The sequence below is a fragment of the Vulpes lagopus genome, chromosome 8 (assembly GCF_018345385.1).
Source record: "Vulpes lagopus strain Blue_001 chromosome 8, ASM1834538v1, whole genome shotgun sequence".
Taxonomy (NCBI): domain Eukaryota; kingdom Metazoa; phylum Chordata; class Mammalia; order Carnivora; family Canidae; genus Vulpes; species Vulpes lagopus.
The window spans coordinates 85,939,547-85,962,600 of record NC_054831.1 but is presented as its reverse complement, the minus strand read 5'-3'; the positions used below and the strand labels follow the sequence as shown (position 1 = coordinate 85,962,600).

At 39.1% G+C, this 23,054-nt stretch overlaps 1 protein-coding gene across 3 annotated transcripts in view; it reads left to right on the top strand.

Moving 5' to 3' along the window:
• The window catches only part of DIAPH1 (diaphanous related formin 1), a 102,681-nt gene that overhangs the window by 6,956 nt on the left and 72,671 nt on the right, over nt 1-23,054 (top strand). The gene's annotated exons all lie outside the window — the stretch shown is intronic.

Here is a 23,054-nt window from a genome sequence, read left to right as displayed (position 1 = left end):
GAGTTCCATTTCCTTGCTAACTCTTACTATGATGAACCTTAAATTTCTAGTGAGTATGTAGTGGTGTTTTAGTGTGGCTTTAATTTACATTTGTGTGATGATGTTGAGCATCTTTTATGGTGCTTATTTGCTATCTGTATATCTTTGCCAAACTGTCTGTTCAAAATTTTTGCCCATTTAAAATTTTTCACTGGGCAGCCCGGGTGGCTCATCAGTTTAGCACAGCCTTCAGCCCAGGGCGTGATCCTGGAGACCTGGGATCCAGTCCCATGTTAGGCTCCCTGCGTGGAGCCTGCTTCTCCCTCTGCCTGTGTCTCTGCCTCTCTCTGTGTGTCTCTCATGAATAAATAAATAAAATCTTAAAAAAAAATGTTTCATTATGCTCTAAATGCAGGTCCTTTGTTGGATATGTTTTGCAAGTATTTGCTTTGTTCTATGAATAGCCTTTACATTTTTTTTTTAACATTGGTATGAAGAACAGAAGTGTTCAATTTTGATGAAGTCTAATTTTTTTCTTTTTGTGTCATATTTCAAAAATCTGTGCAAAAATCACAGCCCCTAAGATTTTCTCCTTCTGTTTTCTTCTAAAAGTTTTATAGATGAAGCTCTTAAGTTCTGCACTTTCCTACTGTGGATATGTTAGGTATATTCCACTCATGCTTCTTGGGGTGTAAATTTTTACCTATAGGCAAAAAACATTTCTGATACTCAGGATTGGGGAACCTTTGAGATTCCATTTATCCCGGAGGCATTTCCATCTTAATATGTGATGTTAGAAACCTTTTGTTCTCCTGTACTCCGTGTGCTACTGTATAATGCCAATCTTCCTATCTATAAATATTAATGTATGTTCAGTATCTTGATAGATAGGAAGATGAATTCCATACCAGACTGGAAGGACAGGGAGTAGTAATAACAGTACCAGTAATAAGAGCATTTTTTTGTTGAGTACTTATTACAGGCCTAGCACTGTGCTAAAGAGCTTTAGATTCATTATCTCATTAATCTCTACCTCAGTCTTATAAAATAGGTTCTATTGTTATTCTCATTTTATAGGTAATTCAGCTGAGACTCAATGAGATCAAAGAACTTGCTTTAGCTTGTAGAACTGAGATTCAAACTGAGATCTAGCTTTTTTTTTTTTTTAAATCTTATTCCCTACATTGTACTGACATTTTACAAGTGTCCAGTCTTTGCACCTGCAGTATGAAAGAGTATTCACTGCTAGGAATTTCACAGAAAATTTTGATGTCATCTCTTCAGTCTCTTGATGACTGTAGCCAATTAAAACTGGGCTCTCCTTCAGTTCATTTGGTGGGAAAGAAGTATTGGGTTTAAATGGACAAAGTGCAGTGGTTAAATGGCTAACTGCTTTTTGCATTTAGTAATGTAGACTTTGAAATCATTGCAAGAATTATATAATTAAACCTTTCTTAGGCATGAAGAGATAGCTGTTTCAGTGCATCAAAACCAATCTTTCTTCTGGCTCATGAGTAATTAAGAAGTTGCCAATTACTATTTTTTAAAATGCAACCTTCTTTATAGATGAAACACCTCTAACAGCATCGCCTGTCAGTTGTTTTAGTTGTTTAAATTGATGAGAGCAGAGGTGATGGTGGGAAAGGGCTGTTGCTAGACCACCTCTAAGAGTTAATCTTTTCTGTATTTTAGGATTGGCCTATTTATCCTTAAAATCCTCTTTTTGTGGCCCTAAACTTTAAGGATTGTGAATGGTGAATAACTTCAGGGTCTTTTCTGAGTCTGGGGCCTACTGATGTTTGTTCTTTAGACCTGGCAGTTATTTCCTTGTGGTTAATAATTAAGACATTGTCTCAGAGATCCAGGTACCCGGAACTAGGATTTTCTGTATGACTGGTGGCAAAGAGTAGAGAAGGGAGTTTCTCTTGTTTGTCTGAATCCACATGGATCTATCCTAGATCCAAAAGGCTAAAGATGAAGTCATGTGGTTGTCCTATCAGGTTCAGTCCTTGCTTTTTAATAGATTGTCATCTCAGTCATATAAATAGGAGAATGGGTAGGAAAAGTTCAATGGCTGTGCACACAGAATTTAAAAGCTGTAGAATTTTCAGAGACGTGAAGGAATTAAGTGGAAAGAGTACTGGACTGTGGTTCAGAAGAAATAGGTTTCAGAATCTTTGAATGCCAAATATTATTTCATTCAAACTGTTTATTTTACACATTAAGACATGTGGGCTTAGGGAAGTGATCTGTCCACATTTATGGCTACACCTAGGACTAGACCCCTTATCTTCCACTGAAGTATTCTTTCCAAATATTGCTGTTTAGTCAGACTGTGCTACTGATTAACCATTTGAACTCTGGGCAAGTCATTCCACTTTTCTTGGTCTTTTTTTAGTAATATTAGTGACTCAACATGAATGATTTCAAAGGTTGGAATGTCCCCAATTCTTTAAATGACCCAGGATATAATTGTGGACAGTTTTAGTTAACTTCATAGACGTGTCAGGCCTTGGAGGGAAATACAAGGATTGGTATTTGATAGAAGAGAAGGTATTTCACGGTGTGGAGAGCAGTGTGAACAGAGGCTCAGAGATAAGAATGTGTAGCTGTGGTAAAGAAAATGGCTCACTTATAGCAGTCAAGAGGGTTTATATGGGAGAGCAATCATTTAAAAAAGGTGAAGCCAGGGGATCCCTGGGTGGCTCAGCGGTTTAACGCCTGCCTGTGGCCCAGGGTGTGATCCTTGGGTCCCTTGCGGGGAGCCTGCATCTCCCTCGCCTCTGCCTCTCTCTCTCTGAGTCTCTCATGAATAAATGAACACAATCTCTAAGAAAAAAAATAATTATAAAAATAAAAAAGGTGAAGCCAGTTCATAGGGATTATCTTATTCCTGTTAAGGGCTTTTAGGTTCTCTTTCTGTAGAAACATGGAAACAGCAGGACTGAAAATTAGTGTTTTGTAGCACATCATGATGCACATTGGTGCAATTTTTTGTCATGTGAATGTGTGATTTGGACAATAAATCAGCCTGTCCAAGAACAGAATAGATAAGTGTTAACATTCCAATGGAATATTTTTTGCTACCTAGATGGAGTTTAGATAGTTAAGTTTGTTTGATTTACAATCCTTATCAGTTTTAACACACCCATTTTTCAGACCTTGAGTGATAAATCTAGATTTTAAAAATTATAATTCTCAGCTGGATCTCAAAGCTGTATAGCCAAATTGTGGGTTCAGGTGGGAAATCCCATTGTGGGAACAATCAGAACTTATTTTTGGGCCCTATTATTTTTTCTTAAAGGTTTCCTAGGGTTTGATTGCCTGCTTATTTGAGATGTTCTTTAGTCTTATGAATGAAAAACAGAAAACAAAAAAAAAACTCCCCAAAAACCTGTGTGTGTGTGTGTGTGTGTGTGTGTGTGTGTGTGTATCGTAGAGAAAAAGGGAGATAACTTTTTTTGGGGGGGGATCTTATTTTACATCTTGCTTATGAGGTGCCTAAGCCCATTGGTGGTGTTTTGCTTACAATTGGTGATATCTTTTTATGTATTTTAGTTTTAATGTTAGTCTTGGGAATCTTGAGATGATTTTGAAGGTTCTCCATTTCTGTGGTCTCATGTAGGAGATTGGCAGTTTCAAAAACATTAGTCTTCTCTCACCAAGGCGGAGAGAACCACTAATGTTAACTATATCTGATCAAAAGAACTCTGTTGAGAAAAGTTTATTATTCTTTAGAGATAGTATCTTCTAGTTTTGTGTTTAATGAAGGAACATATCTATAAGATTAAAAATCTCTGCATTATTTTACATAGTTGAGGGTTACCAACTTACATCATTATGAATGAAAATAGTATTTGACTCATTGCTGTAGGAATTGTTAACATACATTTAAAGTGAACACTTGATAAGTCCCCATATTATTTTAATCTATTTGTGTCATAGTCTTTCAAGGCTCTAGAAAGGCTTACATAGACTGTTAAATAAAGGAGATAAGGATGAGTCTTCAACTATCAGGATATGTCTAGGCCTCCATAGAAAGTACTAGTGACCTTTTTTTCCCCCTTCTTAAACTCTTATATTCCTACCCATAGTTATTCTTCAGTTTTTTCATTTGGTCATAGAAGCAAAGTAGATTGAGACTGTTCTTTTTCTTTTTTTTTTTCTTTCTTTTTTTTTTTTTTGATTGAGACTGTTCTAAAATTATTTCATCATATTTGGACGCATGGGACCTACAGAGATATTTTTAGTTTTGTTAGTTTTTGTGAACGATGTGTATCAGACTCCCCAAGCATAAATTCTAGTGACTTCTTGATTCTTGTATTTTAGAAAGATGGGAGTTGGCCCTAGTTGGCAGCTCTTTGCATCCGCTAGGGCTTGTTCGTTACTTACTTCTAGGCCCATGGGTGACGTCTGTTTCCTGTGATTGAAACCACAAGAAGAAGTGGTGAGAAGCCACTGGAGGATATGTACTATCAGGCAAACAACAGGCATTGGGCTACCCTCAAAAAGAGCAGTAGTAGCTAAGCCCAGGTTTTTTTTTTTTTTTTTTAAGATTTTATTTATTTAGGAGAGACACAGAGAGGCAGAGACTGAGGCAGAGGGAGCAGGGAGCCTGATGCAGGTCTCCAGGATCAGGCCTTGGGCTGAAGGTGGCGCTAAACCTCTGAGCCCCCTGCGCTGCCCAGCCTCCTCATTTTAATATGAGGAAGCCACTGAGGCTTGGAGGTACTAATTTGCTCAAGGTCATGTAATTAGGTGAGCTAGCTTTTAGACTATTCATTATTCTTTCATTGCTTTGTCACCCTTAATTTTTGTAACTGTGCCCTGCCAGAGTATTGACTTAAGCAGAGTACTACTGGAGAAGAGTAAATACTGGTGGGCATCTTGCATATGGGTATTGGATGATGTTGCTTTGCTTTAAGGTGTTGTGCTATGATTTTTATGCTTTTCTTTTTGAAAAAACATTTTTTCAAAATAACAGTATCTAAACCCAAAATTTCTAGTTTTCATTTTTAGTTTTCTTAGTATTTGAATATTCTAAATTATTTTGTCTGTGTGCAGATATTTTACAGAGTTGCAACTATCATTACACAAGTTTTCTACTTTTAAAACAATGTATCTTAAACATTTTCTAGCTTTTCTAATCTTTGCAAAGTGCTTTTATTTGAAAATGGAAATATATTTTTTAGTATAAAAGTGAAACACCTATTTATAAGAAACATAGATGTGTATAAAAATAAAGCAATCCCCTACCTTGCTTTCCAGAAATTACATTTATTTTTAAATAGATAAAGCCATAAAGAAAAATACATGATACATGGAAGTCTCTTTGTAGCCTAAGTACTTTGGCCTGAAATTTTATGTTTGTGTTAGATCACAATCCCTCACAAGTAAGTGCAATTGCTAGAAGAATCAGAAGTACTTTATTTTAACTCTGGCTTGTATTTCTGGTGATAGAGAAGTAATGAGAATTCACCTCATGCTCTCTTGCCCCTCTCCCCTGCAAGATTTTCTCAAAATCAGATCTTATTCTAGATATGAAGGGGTCCAGAAAATGTTTACTGTGGTTTCATAAGATCAAGTTTGTGTAATGTAATTCTTGGATCAGTTAAGCTATTATCAGTAGGCTATGATTATTTCTGGGTATTTAGGAATGATGTGTAGATAGGAAAAAAAGAGGTGTAACCATCATTGAGAATGAAGGATTTGAGAATGGGATTTAAAACAAGGTGGCCTTGGGCACCTGGGTAGCTCAGCCGGTTGAGCGCATCTGCTCAGGTCATGATCCTTGGAGTCCCAGGATTGAGCCTGGCTCCTCGCTCAGGGGGGAGTCTTCTTTTCCCTCTGCCCCTCTCCCTTCTTGTGTTTGTTTGTGTGTGTGTGTGTGTGTTTGTGTGTGTGTGTGTGTGTGTGTGTGTGTGTGTGTGTGTGTGTCTCAAATTTTTTTTTTTTTTTAAGATTTTACTTATTTATTCATGAGAGACACACAGGCAGAGACACAGGCAGAAGGAGAAGCAGGCTCCATGCAGGGAGCCCAGTGTGGGACTCCATCCTGGGTCTCCAAGATCACCTCTGGGCTGAAGGTGGCACCAAACCGCTGAGCCACCCAGGCTGCCCCTTAAATAAATAATACCTTAAAAAAATAAATAAAACAAGGTGGCCTCATACTTGATCCCTGTATGTATAAGTAATATCAGCTGCAGGAACTTCCTGTCAGCCAGGCCTTGGGTGTGTCATACATGTGCTCACCCTTGAGGAAGAGTAGATGTCCTGCTACTCACATCACAACATGGGAGGAGAAAACAGTTGCTATGGAGATTGGGAAACAGCATTCCTGAGTCACTGACTCTTTCCAAATGAATGGACAACACCCCCTTTTTAAAGGAGCAATTACAGCCCAGGCAGTAAAGAGAGAGGCCCAGTAAGAAAGTGAGGAAGAAGTATCAGTATTTGGAACTGGAGAGAAATGTGTTGAAATTTTGGAAAAATAGGTTAACATTATTTATTGTTTTCTACACAGTTCTCACTCCGCACCCTCCCCCCGCCCCATATTTGAAAGTAGGGTATTCCTATGAAATCTTTCATAAACCAAAATGACTAAAGCAAAGAAGCACTTACCATTAATTTGTATGGAAAAATTTTTGAGCATTCCTAAAAATAACCTCTCTCAGGCTTTCTTGGTAACTTAGGCCACATTTTGCTAATGGATGCACAAAATAAATGGAGATAAAACACGGATGCTTACAGACACACTTATTTATTTATTCATTCATTCATTCATCCATTCATTCATGATAGACATAGAGAGAGAGAGGCAGAGACACAGGCAGAGGGAGAAGCAGGCTCCATGCCGGGAGCCCAGCGCAGGACCGATCCCGGGACTCCAGGATCGCGACCTGGGCCAAAGGCAGGCACTAAACCGCTGAGCCACCCAGGGATCCCTACAGACACACTTCAAAGCTGTGGTGGCCTGATGCTGAGATGCTGAGTGTAGTCTTGCTCAGGATGTGTGCTGTGTCTCTCATAATCGCTTGCTGCAAACAAGGACTGGATGCTATTTTCGCTTTTCACCTCTTTTTCTAAAAGTGAAGATCTTTCATGGATTTCTTTCAGTTAGCAAAAACAGGTACTAATATAGGTCTTCCAAAAAAGTGAAGTGGCATAATGTGAACTGTTGAAAAGTGGGGAATACTTCTGTGTGTGTTCAGAAGTTTTATCAGAACCCTAGGATGTTTGAAAGGGAGGAAGTTTTGCTTACTGATCTCTCACCAATGACAGAATATACATATACTTCCTTCCTGACAGCAAAAGAGATGGGTCATGTCTGCCACACCTTGTGACACTTGATAGGAAACTAGGATTTCCAGAATCTGAGCACTTTGTCTGTTGGCAGTCTGTTGTCCCAACCTATGAGTGATTCAAAGTGCAGGGGGCTGGCAGTTAGTTTGGATGGGCTTGTAGGGGGAATACAATGTTCCCAGCCTGGTTTCCACCTGCTCTGCTGAGCTGGAATAGTGAAACCTGAGTGGACTTCCCTTCTTTTCTCTAGGCTATCAGCTATCTAGGATGCAGACTCTTGCCAGTCTCAGACTTTAAAATGAACTAAGTGGTAGACAAAATGTTACCTTCTCCTTTTCCCCAAGAAGCTTGCCTTATTGAACTAATAGAGGATTATTAGAATGCATTTTGGATCTGTCAGAGAATTGACTCTTAATATTAAGAAGTTTTTCCTTCATTTTAATCGCAGTTGGGAAATGTGGTTTATTTGAAATGAGACTCTCACCAACTGATTTAGACAGTTGTGTGGATATTAAGTTTGTTGCTTTGCATTTGTAAGTAAATTGGCTCAAATTTATAACTAAATTATTGAAACAGGGAATGATTAGTTACCTAATACCTTTGTAGGACATTTCTTACTTGAGCTTAAGAAGCCCCACTGCTTGGAATCTCTCAGGACTCCCTGGGTGGTATCAGTAAAAAGATACTGGTTCTGGAAGGCAGGAGTAGATTGAATGGACTCTCTTAATTAGGTTTAAAAGAGCTTGGACTTTCCTGTACTGTGTTCGATTTGTTTCTTGTATAAATTCTGACAGGTTAACTGTCCAGTTCTAAATTGAGCTGTGGGGCTGCTGAGGCAGCAAGAAACCAAATGGATGAGCTGCTAAGGTCTTACTCCTTTAGCACCTTTCCCATACTCCTCATGGGGAGCATGAATGAGCCATCTCTGTTTTGGGGGACTGCTAGATAATCTTTAGGTTTCTTTCCTTTAAACCCATTTAACTTAATGGTACTAAGTTAGCTTTATAGTTGATGTTTTTTGATTTCTGGTCATTTTTGTGCTTTTCTTTTTCTCAGTGATACCCTTTTTAAAAAATTATCTTTTGGAGGTGGGCGCTCCAGTTTTTGGCACCTGTAAGTAGTGATGTCAGAATCTGGTCTGTTTCTTTGTAAATAGTAGATGAGATCCTGACTTAATGCAGTGTCATCCTTGGGCCATTCCTTGAAAATGGAAGGGAAATTTCTTCTCTACATTTGAAGATATACCCATTATTATCTTCTTTCCAGTTGTAATTGGCTTGTGAATGAGGAGTGGGAACTGAAGAAGGGAGGCTGAAAAGTGTCATAGGTTCCATCATCGTATTATTATCTAACTTTTACAAAGCAATTTGCAAAGCAAAGTGCTTTCCGTCCATTTTATTACTTACTCTTCATACCAGCCCTATGAAATGACACAGTCCTAAAGACTGAAACTGTGATTGATAAAAAGAAAGTTCACCCTGCCCTTACTGTCTCTTAGTGGAAATGTGACAAATTTTTTGGCCAAATTGGAATGATATTCGTTGGTAATTGAATTCAAGTGCACATGATAACCTTCTGTTGCCTAAGGAACTATCCTTTTTTTTTGTTTTTATTTTTTAATTTTTTTAATTTTTAATTTTTCTAAGGAACTATCCTAAGTAACTTAATGTCATCACTGTGATAGAATAAAGAGATGAATCAAAGCCAGACCATGCTCTCTGTTCTCTATGGTTCTGAATGACACGTATCTTACCTGATCTTTTCTGGGTAGGTAGTTGAGGATTTGAAAGAAGATTGTTGTTGGCTGTAGTGACACTTTACATCTTACCTGTAGGTAGCCTGTGTCTTAGGGCTTATAGCTTTTCAAAGGAGGTGGAAGACTCTCTAGGTGACATGTGTCCCATAGTTGGATATTTTGCTCAAGGACGGCTCACAATGTGTCATGTGTCATGCGTCATGCATCATGTGAGAACATGCATCATGTTCTCATTTATAGGGAAAGACATCACCCTTCAAGGTGTGGTCTCATGGTTGACTGACTTGTCCATAACAATCACACTGTCACAGACTTTGACTTGAAGTATTTCCTCGGTTTGCCCAACTTGAGTAAAGGAATTAATGAATGAATATACTGTGCTTAGGATGATGTTCTTAAACATCAGTGATGCTGATTTTTAAAATAGTTAAAATATTTTTATTTTATTTTTAAAATATTTATTAGGGCAGCCCGGGTGGCTCAGCGGTTTAGTGTCACCTTCAGCCCAGGGCGTGATCCTGGAGACCAGGATTGAGTCCCGCGTCAGGCTCCCTGCATGGAGCCTGCTTCTCCCTCTGCCTGTGTCTCTGCCAATCTCTCTCTCTCTTTCTCATGAATAAATAAATAAAATCTTTTAAAAAATATTTATTAAATACTGGACTCATCAAAAGAACAAGACATTGCTGCAATGTACAGTCTGGTCCACAGAAGCAGTTTCAATAAACAGTCTGTAAAATATATTGAGAGCCTGGCATTGGTAAATTCTTTAGTTCTTTTTTTTTTTTTTTTTAATTTTTTATTTATTTATGATAGTCACAGAGAGAGAGAGGCAGAGACACAGGCGGAGGGAGAAGCAGGCTCCATGCACCGGGAGCCTGATGTGGGATTCGATCCCGGGTCTCCAGGATCGCGCCCTGGGCCAAAGGCAGGCGCCAAACCGCTGCGCCACCCAGGGATCCCCAAATTCTTTAGTTCTTTTTGCAAAATGACTGACTATGGCTTAGTGTATAGTTGATAGATGAGGAATAGCTTTTTGCTCCTCTTGTTTGGAGCACAGTGTCAACTAGTCCATTCTTGAAGTGTGTATTTTATTTTTTATTTTTAAAAAATTTTATTTATTAATGAGAAACACATCGAGGCAGAGACATAGGCAGAGGGAGAAGCAGGCTCCCTGTGGGTAGGCTGATGCAGTACTCAATCCCAGGACCCCAGGATCATGACCTGAGTGGAAGGCAGATGCTCAACCACTGAGCCCCACCAGGCATCCCTTGAAGTGTGTATTTTAAAACAAGTCTTTCTGTAGTATCAACAGCACAGTTACTTTACCGAATGATTTCTTTTAACACTGTGCTTTATGACCTCATAGCTGCCAAGAGGTGTGTATGTCTGCTTTTGCTTTGTTTTTAATAAATAAGGGAACTGAAGCATGAATAATTAAAGTGATTTGCTCAAAATCATACTTGTAGTTTTTTAGGATAAAAAAATAAAAAACCAGGACTCACAGTCTTTTTCCTTTAACCAAAGTTCTAGATAAATTGTAGATTTCATCAGTTTGTTTAATGTATTAGTTTCCTACTGCTACATAAGAAACTCAACAGTTTAAAACAAAATGTACTTATTAGCTCACAGTTCGTAAGTCAGAAGTCCAGAATGAATATGGTTGCATTCTCTTAGTATTAGAGGGCTGAAATCAAAGCTGGGCCAAAGATCTGGACTCACCCAGGGAAAATCTGCATCTAAGCTCATTCTGGGTGTTGACCAAGTTCAGTTCCTTGCAGTTGTAGAACTGAAGTCCCTTTTCTTGGCTGGCTCTCAGCAACTAGATGCTGCCTGCAGTCCTTGCATTTTACCCCCTCCTGCTCAAGCCAGAAATGACATGTTGAATGAATCCTTGTGTCCCTAACATGTTCCCTCAGACTTAAAGGGCATGTGTGATTGGCTCAGGCCTGTGCTGATTATTTCCCTTTCTTAAAAGTCATTTGTGCCAAATAATATAACTTAATCACAGGAGTGATATCCTTTCATAAAGTCCTGGTAATTATAGAGGGTGCATATGTCAGGCTAGGAATCTCAGAAGACATCTTAGAATTTTATCTACCACTCTGAACACGTCCCTTACACTAGACAGCCCTTGAACAAGAGTAAATGTCAGAAGAGGGAGAGGTATGAATTGACTATCCTGAGGCAGTCAGTGAATTGCTTTGTGATTAAAGGTATTATAAGAAAACCTGTAGTTCCCAGGGATCCTTGGCCTCTTAGAATCTTCACACAGTGGGGTCCAAAGTGCATTCAGCTGTGGTGTTCTGGTGGTAGTCATTTAGCCAAGAGCTTAGATATGTCTGTTATTAGCCTAACCAAAATTTTTGTAAAAGATGGTGGAGGAAGAGTAGTGGAGGAATGGGCAAAAGAAATAGGCAAAGGAGATTATAAATTTGCAGTTATAAAATAAGTCATGGGGATAAAAAGTACAATATGGGGAATATAGTCAGTAATACTGTAGTATTTTGGTAAGCGTTTCATAACATGTAGTTGTTGAGTCACTGTACTATACACCTAAAACTAATACTGTATATTAGCTATACTTCAATTACAAATTTTAAAAGATTGGATAAGTTAGCCTGAACAGGGTATTTTAGAAAGTACTGAGATCTAGGCTTGCAATTGTAGGTTTATATTACCTGTGTATAAGCCACATAGTTCATAGAATTATCGTCCATGATTAACTGTTCTTGTGAAGCACAGTGGTAGGAATTGGAAACACTTTTTGCTATGTAATGTACTCTCTTCAAAGTAAAGTTCAATCATATTCTCTTTTTAGATCCTTGCTCACCTCTCTGGTACTAAGGATACTACCTAATTACTTTTTTTTTTTTTTTTAAAGTTGGAAAGGTGTAGCAACATTATCTTTTATTGTTTTTTATGATAGTCATACATTGAGAGAGAGAGGCAGAGACACAGGCAGAGGGAGAAGCAGGCTCCATGCACCGGGAGCCTGACATGGGATTCGATCCCGGGTCTCCAGGACCGCGCCCTGGGCCAAAGGCAGGCGCCCAACCGCTGCGCCACCCAGGGATCCCCCTAATTACTTTTTGTTTGGCTACATGAACACCTTGTGCCAAGAGACCATCCTTAATTGTTTGAGAATTCTGTCCCCTTTTTCCGATGAGTGGGGAAAATTAAAGATTCAGGGAATTGGGTATAGTCTCTGGAATGATTTTCCTATATTCTTGAGTTTAAAAAATTGCCAGTTCTGTTGTTAGGCAAACAAACAGAAGGAACCTCTGTCTAGAAGAGAAGACTGCCATGTTTAGTCCCTTCACTCACTTTTAAAAGATCTATTTATTTAATGTTTTTAGAAAGAAAGCACATGTGGGCATGGAGGGGAGGGGCAGAATGAGAGGGAGAGAAAATCCAAGTAGACTACTCACTGAACAATGGAGCCCAATGTGGGGCTCATTACCAAATTACCAAGAAGAATCCAAGAGTTGGACACTCAACTGACTATGCCATCCAGGTGCTCCAGTATCTACTCACTTTTTAAAAGCTGAAGTGTTAAAAGATATAACCATCACCACAACAAATCCAGTATGGAAGAGAAATCTTACAGTTCATTTGCATTTATTATGATAACAATTGATCAGGGTATGTTTCATACTCAATAAGTCATCTGATTAGTTTGGCCTCACAGGGCATATCTTGGGGTCTTTTGACCTTTTTGTTTTGGGTTTCTTAAGCCAAACTATAAAGTGTCTAGGAAGTTTCTTATTTCCTGTAGATGTTAACCAAAAGATTTATCTTACCACATATTACATTAGGATGTGGTGAGTGAATCAGAGTCGAGTTATTCTCTGGAAGCGGGGAGTGAGGGGACAGCTTTTAATTTTTATGTTGATTGATGGTCTTTTTTTTTTTTTTAAGATTTTTATTTATTTATCCATAGAGACACAGAGAGAGAGGCAGAGACACAGGCAGAGGGAGAAGCAGGCTCCATGCAGAGAGCCTGATGTGGGACTCGATCCAGGGTCTCCAGGATCATGCCCTGGGCTGCAGGTGGCGCCAAAGTGCTGCGCCATCAGGGCTACCTGATTGATGGTCTTAATGGAGAACAGTACCCAGCCAAATATGTTTATTTTATCTTTGAAATATATTTATGTTTGGTAATGTTATCTTTTTTAAGATTTATTATTTATTTTAGAGAGGAAGCGGGATAGGGGCAGAGAGAGAGGGAGAAACTCAAGCAGACTACTCACTGAGTACATACAGAGCCAGACTCAGGGTTCGATCTCTCAAACCCAAGGTCAGAACTGAGCCAAAACCAAGAGTTGGATGCTTAAATGACTGCACCATCCAGGCACCCCATTTGATGCTGTTACCTTTGATGCAGTGCATCTTTGAGCAATCTGTGTTGATTTAAATAAGATTTGATAACATGGAGCATCTTTTGGAGAAGATGAAGGTCATTTTAATAAATGCAATTTGGTTGATCTCTTTTCTGACACCAGCTAATGGCCTTTAGAAACTTATTTACTCATCTAATTCTATTGAATAAATTCCTATTTAAAAAAAGATTTTATTTATTTCTTCATGAGAGAGACAGAGAGAAGGCTGAGACATAGGAAGAAGGAGGAGAAGCAGGCTCCATGCATGGAGCCTGATGTGGGACTCAATCCTGGGTCTCCAGGATCATGCCCTGGACTAAAGGCAGAACTAAAGTGCTGAGCCACTGGGGCTGCCCTTTTTTACTCCTTTTAATTTTATTTATTTAAATAATCTCTACACCCAACTTGGGGCTCGAATTCACAACCCTGAGATCAAGAATTACATCCTCTGACTGAACCAGCTAGGTGCCCCTTTTTTACTCTTTTTAGAAAGAAAATATTTTATGCTGTAAACAAAATTTTTTTCTTTTATTTATTTATGATAGTCACACACAGAGAGAGAGAGAGAGAGAGGCAGAGACATAGGCAGAGGGAGAAGCAGGCTCCATGCACCGGGAGCCCAACGTGGGATTCAATCCCGGATCTCCAGGATCGCGCCCTGGGCCAAAGGCAGGCGCCAAACCGCTGCACCACCCAGGGATCCCTGTAAACAAAATTTAACTGAGGAAAAAAAAAAAAAATTTAACTGAGTAAATTTGAAGATCATATTGGCTTTATTCAACCATTCTTGAATTGGGCAGCATCCTCTCTGGCAAATCAGGAGGTCTGAGGAGCTGTACAAAATGGAAGGCTTTTATAGGAAGAAGGTGGTGGAAAAGCAAGTGTTTAACAAATAATAGATTGTTTCAGGCAAGGTCACCTTAGTTTGGGGTATGATGCATATTATCTCACTAGTGCTGATCACATAATTCTAAATTAATTGGTTAAAGGTTACATTCTTGGATGAGGTTGAAATTGCAGTTAGGTTAGATATTAAGCCTTAGCTTGCTGATCTGGGATTTAGCACAAGTGACTCCATTTTGAGTCCCCCCCCCCCTTTTTTTCCTTAAAGTTTCTTATCAATAATTGTTTGCATATATAAATGAAATACTATTTTAAAAATTAAGTAATAAGTAAAAATCTACTCTATATGTGTAAATGACAGTATTGCCACGCTTAGATGGAAGCTCCCAGGAGAAGATACAGAGACTGACTTTAGATTCTCTGAGTGTTTACAAGGGCTTTTTCTGAGGGTATCTGGGCCAAGCCTGGGAAACACAGAGCTCATCATACTTGTGCACCTGGCAAAGCTGCAGTGATGATCAAATATTAGACATCCAACAAGAATATGGTCAGAGGAGTACACTGCTTTGTATTTTCTTTTTCTAAGCTTATTGTGACCAATCTTAGTTCTTCTGGATAAGTCAAAGTAGAAAAACTGTAGGGTGGAATGAGTGTCCTTGCAGTCTGGGCAGTAGAGTAAGGAAGGAAGGGAAGAAATTATTAACATATGGTACCAATAAGCCAAAAAACTGGGTCAGGTTCACCAGGTATTGTCAGTTTAAAAGCCCAGAACAAAAGTGAATGATGGTGATGACAGTCTTAGAGGGTTAGGCTCAGGTCTCATAGTCCTAGTTTTTTATTTTATTTTATTTTATTTTATTTTATTTTATTTTATTTTATTTTATTTTATTTTATTTATTTATTATTTTTTTAATAATAAATTTATTTCTTATTGGTGTTCAATTTGCCAACATACAGAATAACACCCAGTGCTCATCCCGTCAAGTGCCCCCCTCAGTGCCCGTCACCCATTCACCCCCATGCCCCGCCCTCCTCCCTTTCCATCACCCCTAGTTCGTTTCCCAGAGTTAGGAGTCTTCATGTTCTGTCTCCCTTTCTGATATTTCCTACCCATTTCTTCTCCCTTCCCTTCTATTCCCTTTCACTATTATTTATATTCCCCAAATGAATGAGACCATATAATGTTTGTCCTTCTCCAATTGACTTACTTCACTCAGCATGATACCCTCCAGTTACATCCACGTCGAAGCAAATGGTGGGTATTTGTCATTTCTAATGGCTGAGTAATATTCCATTGTATACATAAACCACATCGGCCACAGTAACTTCTTGCAAGATACATCCACAAAGGCAAAAGAAACAAAAGCAAAAATGAACTATTGGGACTTCATCAAGATAAGAAGCTTTTGCACAGCAAAGGATACAGTCAACAAAACTAAAAGACAACCTATAGAATGGGAGAAGATATTTGCAAATGACGTATCAGATAAAGGGCTACTTTCCAAGATCTATAAAGAACTTATTAAACTCAACAGCAAAGAAACAATCCAATCATGAAATGGGCAAAAGACATGAACAGAAATCTCACAAAGGAAGACATAGACATGGCCAACAAGCACATGAGAAAATGCTCTGCATCACTTGCCATCAGGGAAATACAAATCAAAACCACAATGAGATACCACCTCACACTAGTGAGAATGGGGGAAATTAACAAGGCAGGAAACCACAAATGTTGGAGAGGATGCGGAGAAAAGGGAACCCTCTTACACTGTTGGTGGGAATGTGAACTGGTGCAGCCACTCTGGAAAACTGTGTGGAGGTTCCTCAAAGGGTCATAGTCCTCTTTAAATTGTGCTCTCCGGCAGAGAACAGTTGTCTGGAATCTTTGCCCTAGAGATTTCCTTTACCTCTTTTATGGTTTAAGTCTCCTGTTGCCCTTGTTTCAAGTCCTTTACATCCTTGGTTTGGTCCCTCATTTTGGTGGAGCATATCCTACAATAGCTTTCTGAGATGCCTGGTGATAAATTTTTTGAAAGCTTATTTCTGAAAATGTCTATTCTGAACCCAATATTTGATTGATTTGTTGAGTATAGAATTCTAGATTTGAAATTACTTTTCTTGGGATCCCTGGGTGGCGCAGTGGTTTGGCGCCTGCCTTTGGCCCAGGGCGTGATCCTGGAGACCCGGGATCGAATCCCACATTGGGCTCCTGGTGCATGAAGCCTGCTTCTCCCTCTGCCTATGTCTCTGCCTCTCTCTCTCTCTGTGACTATCATAAATAAATAAAAAATTTTTTAAAAAATTGAAATTACTTTTCTTCGTATTTTTAAAGACCTTATTCCATTATCATCTAGCTTTTGGTATATTGTTAAAAAACCCAAATCTGTTCTTATTACTTTGCATATGACCATTTTTTTCTCCCTTCTCTCGGATCTTTAGAATATTCTTTGTATTCATTGTATTGAAATTTTGCCATAATATGCCTTTGTGGTCTATGTTTATCCTTTGTGCTGGAGATTTATCCTTTGGTACTGGGAAATATTCTTGAATTTTTTTCATTGGTAACTTGCTCCCCTGTTATCTCCTATTGTGTATTGAGCCTTCCAAACTGATCTCATCTTTGCTTATCTTTTCTCTCTTATTTTTCCATCTCTGAGGTTTTGCTCTGCTTTTAAAATTTCCTCAATTTTAATCTAGTCCTTCTATTGAGCTTTCTTTTGAGTTTCTGTTCTCATATTTTCTACTTCTGTAGGTTCTTTTTCTTCTGAATGTTTCTTTTTAAAGTGGCATTATGGGGATCCCTGGGTGGCGCAGCGGTTTGGCGCTTGTCTTTGGCCCAGGGCGCGATCCTGGAGACCCGGGATCGAATCCCACATCAGGCTCCCGGTGCATGGAGCCTGCTTCTCCCTCTGCCTGTGTCTCTGCCTCTCTCTCTCTCTCTCTGTGACTATCATAAATAAATAAAAATTAAAAAAAAAAAATAAAGTGGCATTATGTTCTCTTTTCTGGAATTAGTGATTTTGAAAATATTTTTGCATAGTCTGATAAGTTGTCTTTTGTGTTTTTTCTGTGTCGTATATTAGTGGCTTTTCTCAAATGTCTGATAACCTGGCTTGTCTGCTAATGTTTAAGAATGAGGGACTGACAGAGGTGCCTGCATGGCTCAGTTGGTTAAGCGTTTGGCTCTTGATCTCAGGGTCACAAGTTCAAGCCCTGTGTTGGATGCCACGCTGGGCATGGAGCCTACTTTAAAAAAAAGAAAAATGAGGGACTAACAAACTGATTGGAAACTCTTGATGCACAGGTTAAGATTGTTTACTGTGCAGTTTACTATAGAACAGACCTGTACAATAGAGATATGAGTCCCATATGCAATCTATGATTTTTCTGGCAGCCACAGAAAAAGGCAAAAAGAAACGTGAAATTAATTTAAATAATATTAATTAGGTATAATCAGCATATAAAAAGATTTCAGTATGTAATAAATATAAAAGTATTAATTTAAAAAAAAAAGATTTTATTTATTTATTCATGAGAGACCCAGAGAGAGGCAGAGACATAGGCAGAGGAAGAAGCAGGCTCCATGCAGGGAGCCTGATGTGGGACTCGATCCCAGGACGCCGTGATTATGCCCTGAGCTGAAGGCAGATGCTCAATCACTGAGCCACCCAGGTGTCCCAAAGTATTAATGTTTTCTATTCTGCTTTTTTAAATGTTTTATTTATTTATTTGACAGAGAGAACAAGCAGGAGGAGTGGCAGAGTGAGGGAGAAGCAGGCTTCCCATGGAACAGGGAGCTGGATGTGGGACTTGGTCCCAGGACAATCCGAGGACACTGGGATCATGACCTTAGCCGAAGGCAGTCATTTAACTGACTGAGCTACTTAGGTGCCCTATATTCTGTTTTTCATATTAAGTTGTTGGACTCCTGTGTATATTTTATATTTACAGCACATTTCAATTTATATGCTAAGTTTTCATAATAAGTAGTTGAGGTATATTTAAAAATTTTATTTATTTATTTATTTATTTATTTATTATTATTTTTTTTTTAGAAACAGGTTTTTTTTTAATTTTAATTTTTTTTTTAATTTTTTTTATTTATTTATATTTTTGATAGTCACAGACAGAGAGAGAGAGGCAGAGACACAGGCAGAGGGAGAAGCAGGCTCCATGCACCGGGAGCCCGACGTGGGACTCGATCCCGGGTCTCCAGGATCGCGCCCTGGGCCAAAGGCAGGCGCCAAACCGTTGCGCCACCCAGGGATCCCTATTTATTTATTTATTTTTATTTATTTATTTATTTATTATTTATTTATTTATTTATTTATTTATTTATTTATTTATTTATTTATTTTAAAGAGAGTGTGAGTGCATAGGGGTGTGGGGATTGGGTGGGGAGTTGAGGAGGGGCAGTGGAGGAGAGAGAGGACAAGCCAACTGGACCCTGAGCACGGAGCCCTGTATGGTGCTTGATCTTATAACCCTGAGATCATGACCTGAGCCAGAACCGAGAGTTGGATGCTTACCTGACTGGGCCACTCAGGTGCCCCAAGTTAAAGTATATTTAGACTTCATAAAATTTACAGGTGAAAAGAGATTCACATACCCAGGATATTCCAAACATACTTAATTTTAACAATAATATATTAGTTTTTCAATTTAAATTTATTTAAAATTAAATAAAATTTAAAATTCTTCCCTCAGGCATACTAGCAACATTAAAAGTGCTCAATTAATACGTGTGGCTGGTAGCTTCCATATTGTACTGCAGAATTCCCAAGGTGATCTACTTGGACTGTGTCAGGAGTTTTAGGTCATTTTTCATTTCCCCTGAGAAGTCTTCTAATTTTCTGCCTCAGGGCTAATGGCCACTCAGGCTGCTGGGGTTTTCAGAAACTATATGGGAAAGGTGCTAGGTATCTCAGTATCTATTATGCCTAGATTTAGGTATAAGATTCCTACCCACAATTGTGCCTGGCATCTCCCAATTCAGAGACCCTGTAAGAATAAACTTGCAGACTTCTGCTGAGTAAGGGAGGGTACTGTCTCACTTGTATGAGCCAGGAGGACAGCTAGGGGAATTGGGATTGGAAGGATCTACAGACCAAACTGCTTCTTAAACAGCTTCCAACCAATCTGCTTATTTTTAGGCTCCCCCTCCTTCCAGTCTCCAGGTACCTCATGTTGCTAATTCTTCAGCCTTTTGAGGATGGTTAAATATAATTACAATTGCTTATTGTCTTTTCCTACTTCTGGTTTAGGACTCAGCTTTCTTAGGTCTTTTATTTTTATTTATTTTTATTTTTTAAAGATTTTATTTATCTATTCATAGAGACAGAGAGAGAGAGGCGCAGAGACACAGGCAGAGGGAGAACAGGCTCCATGCAGGGAGCCCGACGTGGGACTCGATCCAGGGTCTCCAGGATCACGCCCTGGGCTGCAGGTGGCACTAAACTGCTGTGCCACGGGGGCTGCCCTCTTAGGTCTTTTAGGTTTATCTCTAGTCTATTTTTTCCCCAGCTTCAAAATTTGGTTGCAATTGTGCTTTTTCTTGCTCTTCCCAACCTTGTAGGCTCTTTCCTTCCATCATTGTTTTCTTTTCAAGAAATCTTTTTCTGTAGATTTAGAAGGGTTTCAAGAGGGGAAAAAATTAGGTGCTTTGTTCAGTCTACTGTCTTTTATCTAGTAGTTCCTATTAATCTGTGTCTGTGAGCAGATTTTGATATTTTAAAAAGATTTTATTTAGTATCTATGTTTCTTTTAATATCTTTATTTGTAGTTAAAAATTTTAGTAAGACTCTGTAGGACGGACAGGAAGATGAAGTATTTCGTGCCAACAGGTTAGGAGAGTAAGGGTTTGGTTTGGGGAATTGACTGCAGGCAAGGAGAATGGTGAGAATAAAACCATTAAGAGGGGATCCCTGGGTGGCTCAGCGGTTTGGTGCCTGCCTTTGGCCCAGGGCGTGATCCTGGAGTCCCAGGATCGAGTCCCAGGATCGAGTCCCACGTCGGGCTCCCAGCATGGAGCCTGCTTCTCCCTCCTCCTGTGTCTCTGCCTTTCTCTCTCTCTCTATCATAAATAAATAAATAAATCTTAAAAAAAAAAAACATTAAGAGACAGGTGGGGCAATTAGAGAACTTAAAGACAAAAACTTGGACATCGAGGTAGTGTAAAGCACAAATACAGCTCTAGTAGCGTTTATCTTCCTGGACCCCACTAGTTTTAGTCATTTATACTTTTTATGATCTGGGAATTTCTTGTTCTGTATCTCAGAGAAACCACAGCACAACTAATGATATAATTAAAACAATGAGTAAAGCTTACTGTTTGCAAGCACAGTGTACAGAGGATCTGTAAAGAAAACATAATAGTAAACAATACACCCTCAATACACTGTAGTAACAGGTTACATTTCAGTAATTGAATTGAGTTTGCTGTTGGGGTGTCTCTTGGGTTCTGAAACAGAATTTTGACTAAAGGAGGATTCGCTTTGCTGGTAGTTGCTTCCCTCTGTTGGACATTTTGGGGAAGTGCAACTTTGATCCTGCATGTATCATTTTTGCTGTCCTTAAACGGAATGCTAATTGGGATACTTTTTTTTTTTTTTTAACACAGTTTTTAAAAAAGAATTTATTTATTTATTCCTGAAAGACACAGAAGGAGATACATAGACAGAGGGAGAAACAGGCTCCTAACAGGAGCCCGATGTGGGACTTGTGGGACTCGATCCCTGGACCAGGATCTGCCCTGAGCCAAAGGCAGACACTCAACCACAGAGCTACCCAGGCGTCCCTGGGGTACTTTTTTTTAAAGTAATTAAATCTGTTTCTAATAATGCACCAAGAGAAGCAAGGGAATGTGCTATCTTCTTCTTGTGAAAAGTATATTCACTTTTGTTTCTAAAGGCAAGAGTTAGTCGGTATTAAATGGAAACAAGGCAGAAGAATTTGGGGAATGCAAAGATTTTAGGCTTTGGCATCTGGAGCCTAGAGTTCATACCCAGCCTTTTCCTGATCATGTGACCTCAGTGATTTATTCTACCTGTCTAGGCTTCAGTTTTCTTCATTGAAACAGTGAATAGGTTTGAGAGCTTCTTCAGGACTTGGTATTTTAGGAAAGCAGCCCCAGACTGTGGTATCTGTGCATAGGAAATATAATGACTAAGTCTCAGGCTCTGCCCTGAAAGAACTTAGTCTGGAAGAGGATAGAAGAGTCATAGTCAAGAACAACTGTAATCCACAACTAGGGCTATGAGACAGGCAAGTACCTATTATTGTGGAAACATAAGGAGAAGAAGTACTTCTCCAATTAGAGTTGGTATCATCATGCAGGGCCTGTTGGAGTTAGCCTTGAAAGCACAGTCTCACTTGAGGGAAGGAGCAGCCTAGGGAAAGTCTGGGGTGGCTTGATCTGTTTTTGGACCTGCAACTGATTCAGGATGCCCAGAAGATAGAGTTTGAGGTAGAGGGTTTGTGAGGGATGAATCAAGGGAAAGAAGCCAGGAATGTCCTAGACCACACTAGAGATTTGGATTTTAACCTGAGGGCAATAGGGAGCCATTAAAAGATTTTAAATGAGAAAATAACCGTGGACAGTGTGGCATTTTAGAAAGATTACTCTTGGATATGGTATGGAGAATGGATTTAGTGTGGGGTCGACAGGACTGGAGGCATCGAGATCAGTTAGGAAGCTGTTGCAGTTAAGTCAAGCGGAGATAATAATGGTATAAGCTTATGTAGTGGTAGTAGAAATGAAATGGATAGAAATGAAAGTCTGTAGGCAGAAGGAACCTTGGTTCCTTGGTTCCTTTTCTTTAACTTAGCCTGCAGCTGTGAGCAATCTATCTGGCACTGATTCATTAGCCTCAACTTCTGTTCCTATGTTACATCCATCCCAGAATTGTTAGGGTTGTTGTTTGATTCTGAATGAACATTTTGAGTTTGGAGGACAAGCTTCTGGAAGCAGTTGCTTTCAGTGCAAATAAGCTTGACCTTGGCAGTGGTTAAATTGTATGTACTCATCCTTTTTGTAGCCTGTATCCCCTAAGGGGTTGTGACAAAAGGACCTGTTAGTCCCCTTCGGTGTTACTGTCTGCCTCACTATCCTTCTCCCTGCATTATCCTTCTCCCTGCATATCCTTCTCCCTGCATTCTCCCTGCATTCTTGAACTTAAGTGAGTAGCACACACAAAGTAGCTTTAAATTCTGTTGATGCTGAGCAAGGTTCTTACAGCTTTAGGTATCTGATTAGCCCTCAGTCAGTGGAAGCTTGGCCTCCTCCAGACCATGGAGGGGGGAGTTAAGATTTATAGTTCACACCAAATGTAACTGAACTATGACATGGGGAATGTGAACATAATGGTAGAGAGTTTTCTTGTCCATAAAAAGGTTAGTTAAAGTAGCTTTGTGGCAGGGTCAGAGCTAGTTTTTCATTAGTTGAGGAAGTTAGTCAAGAGGTATTTTACTGTATATAATCTTGTAAAACATTAGCAGAAAGAAATATGACTTAAAATTAAGTATTAGGACAGAGGATTCCTACTTACCATCCCTGCTCATTTTCTTTTTAAGTATAGCATGTATACAGAAGAGAACATAGAACTATGAAACCAAACACCCATGTAGCCATCATCCATGTCAAGAAATAGAACATTGTGAGTCCTTCAGAAGCCCCTCTGTCACCTTCTGCAGTCACAACACGGTTTTGACATTTGTGATAATCATTCCACTTATAATTTTATATCCTAAATAATATAGTTGATATATAAATGAGATAACACATTTATTTTATT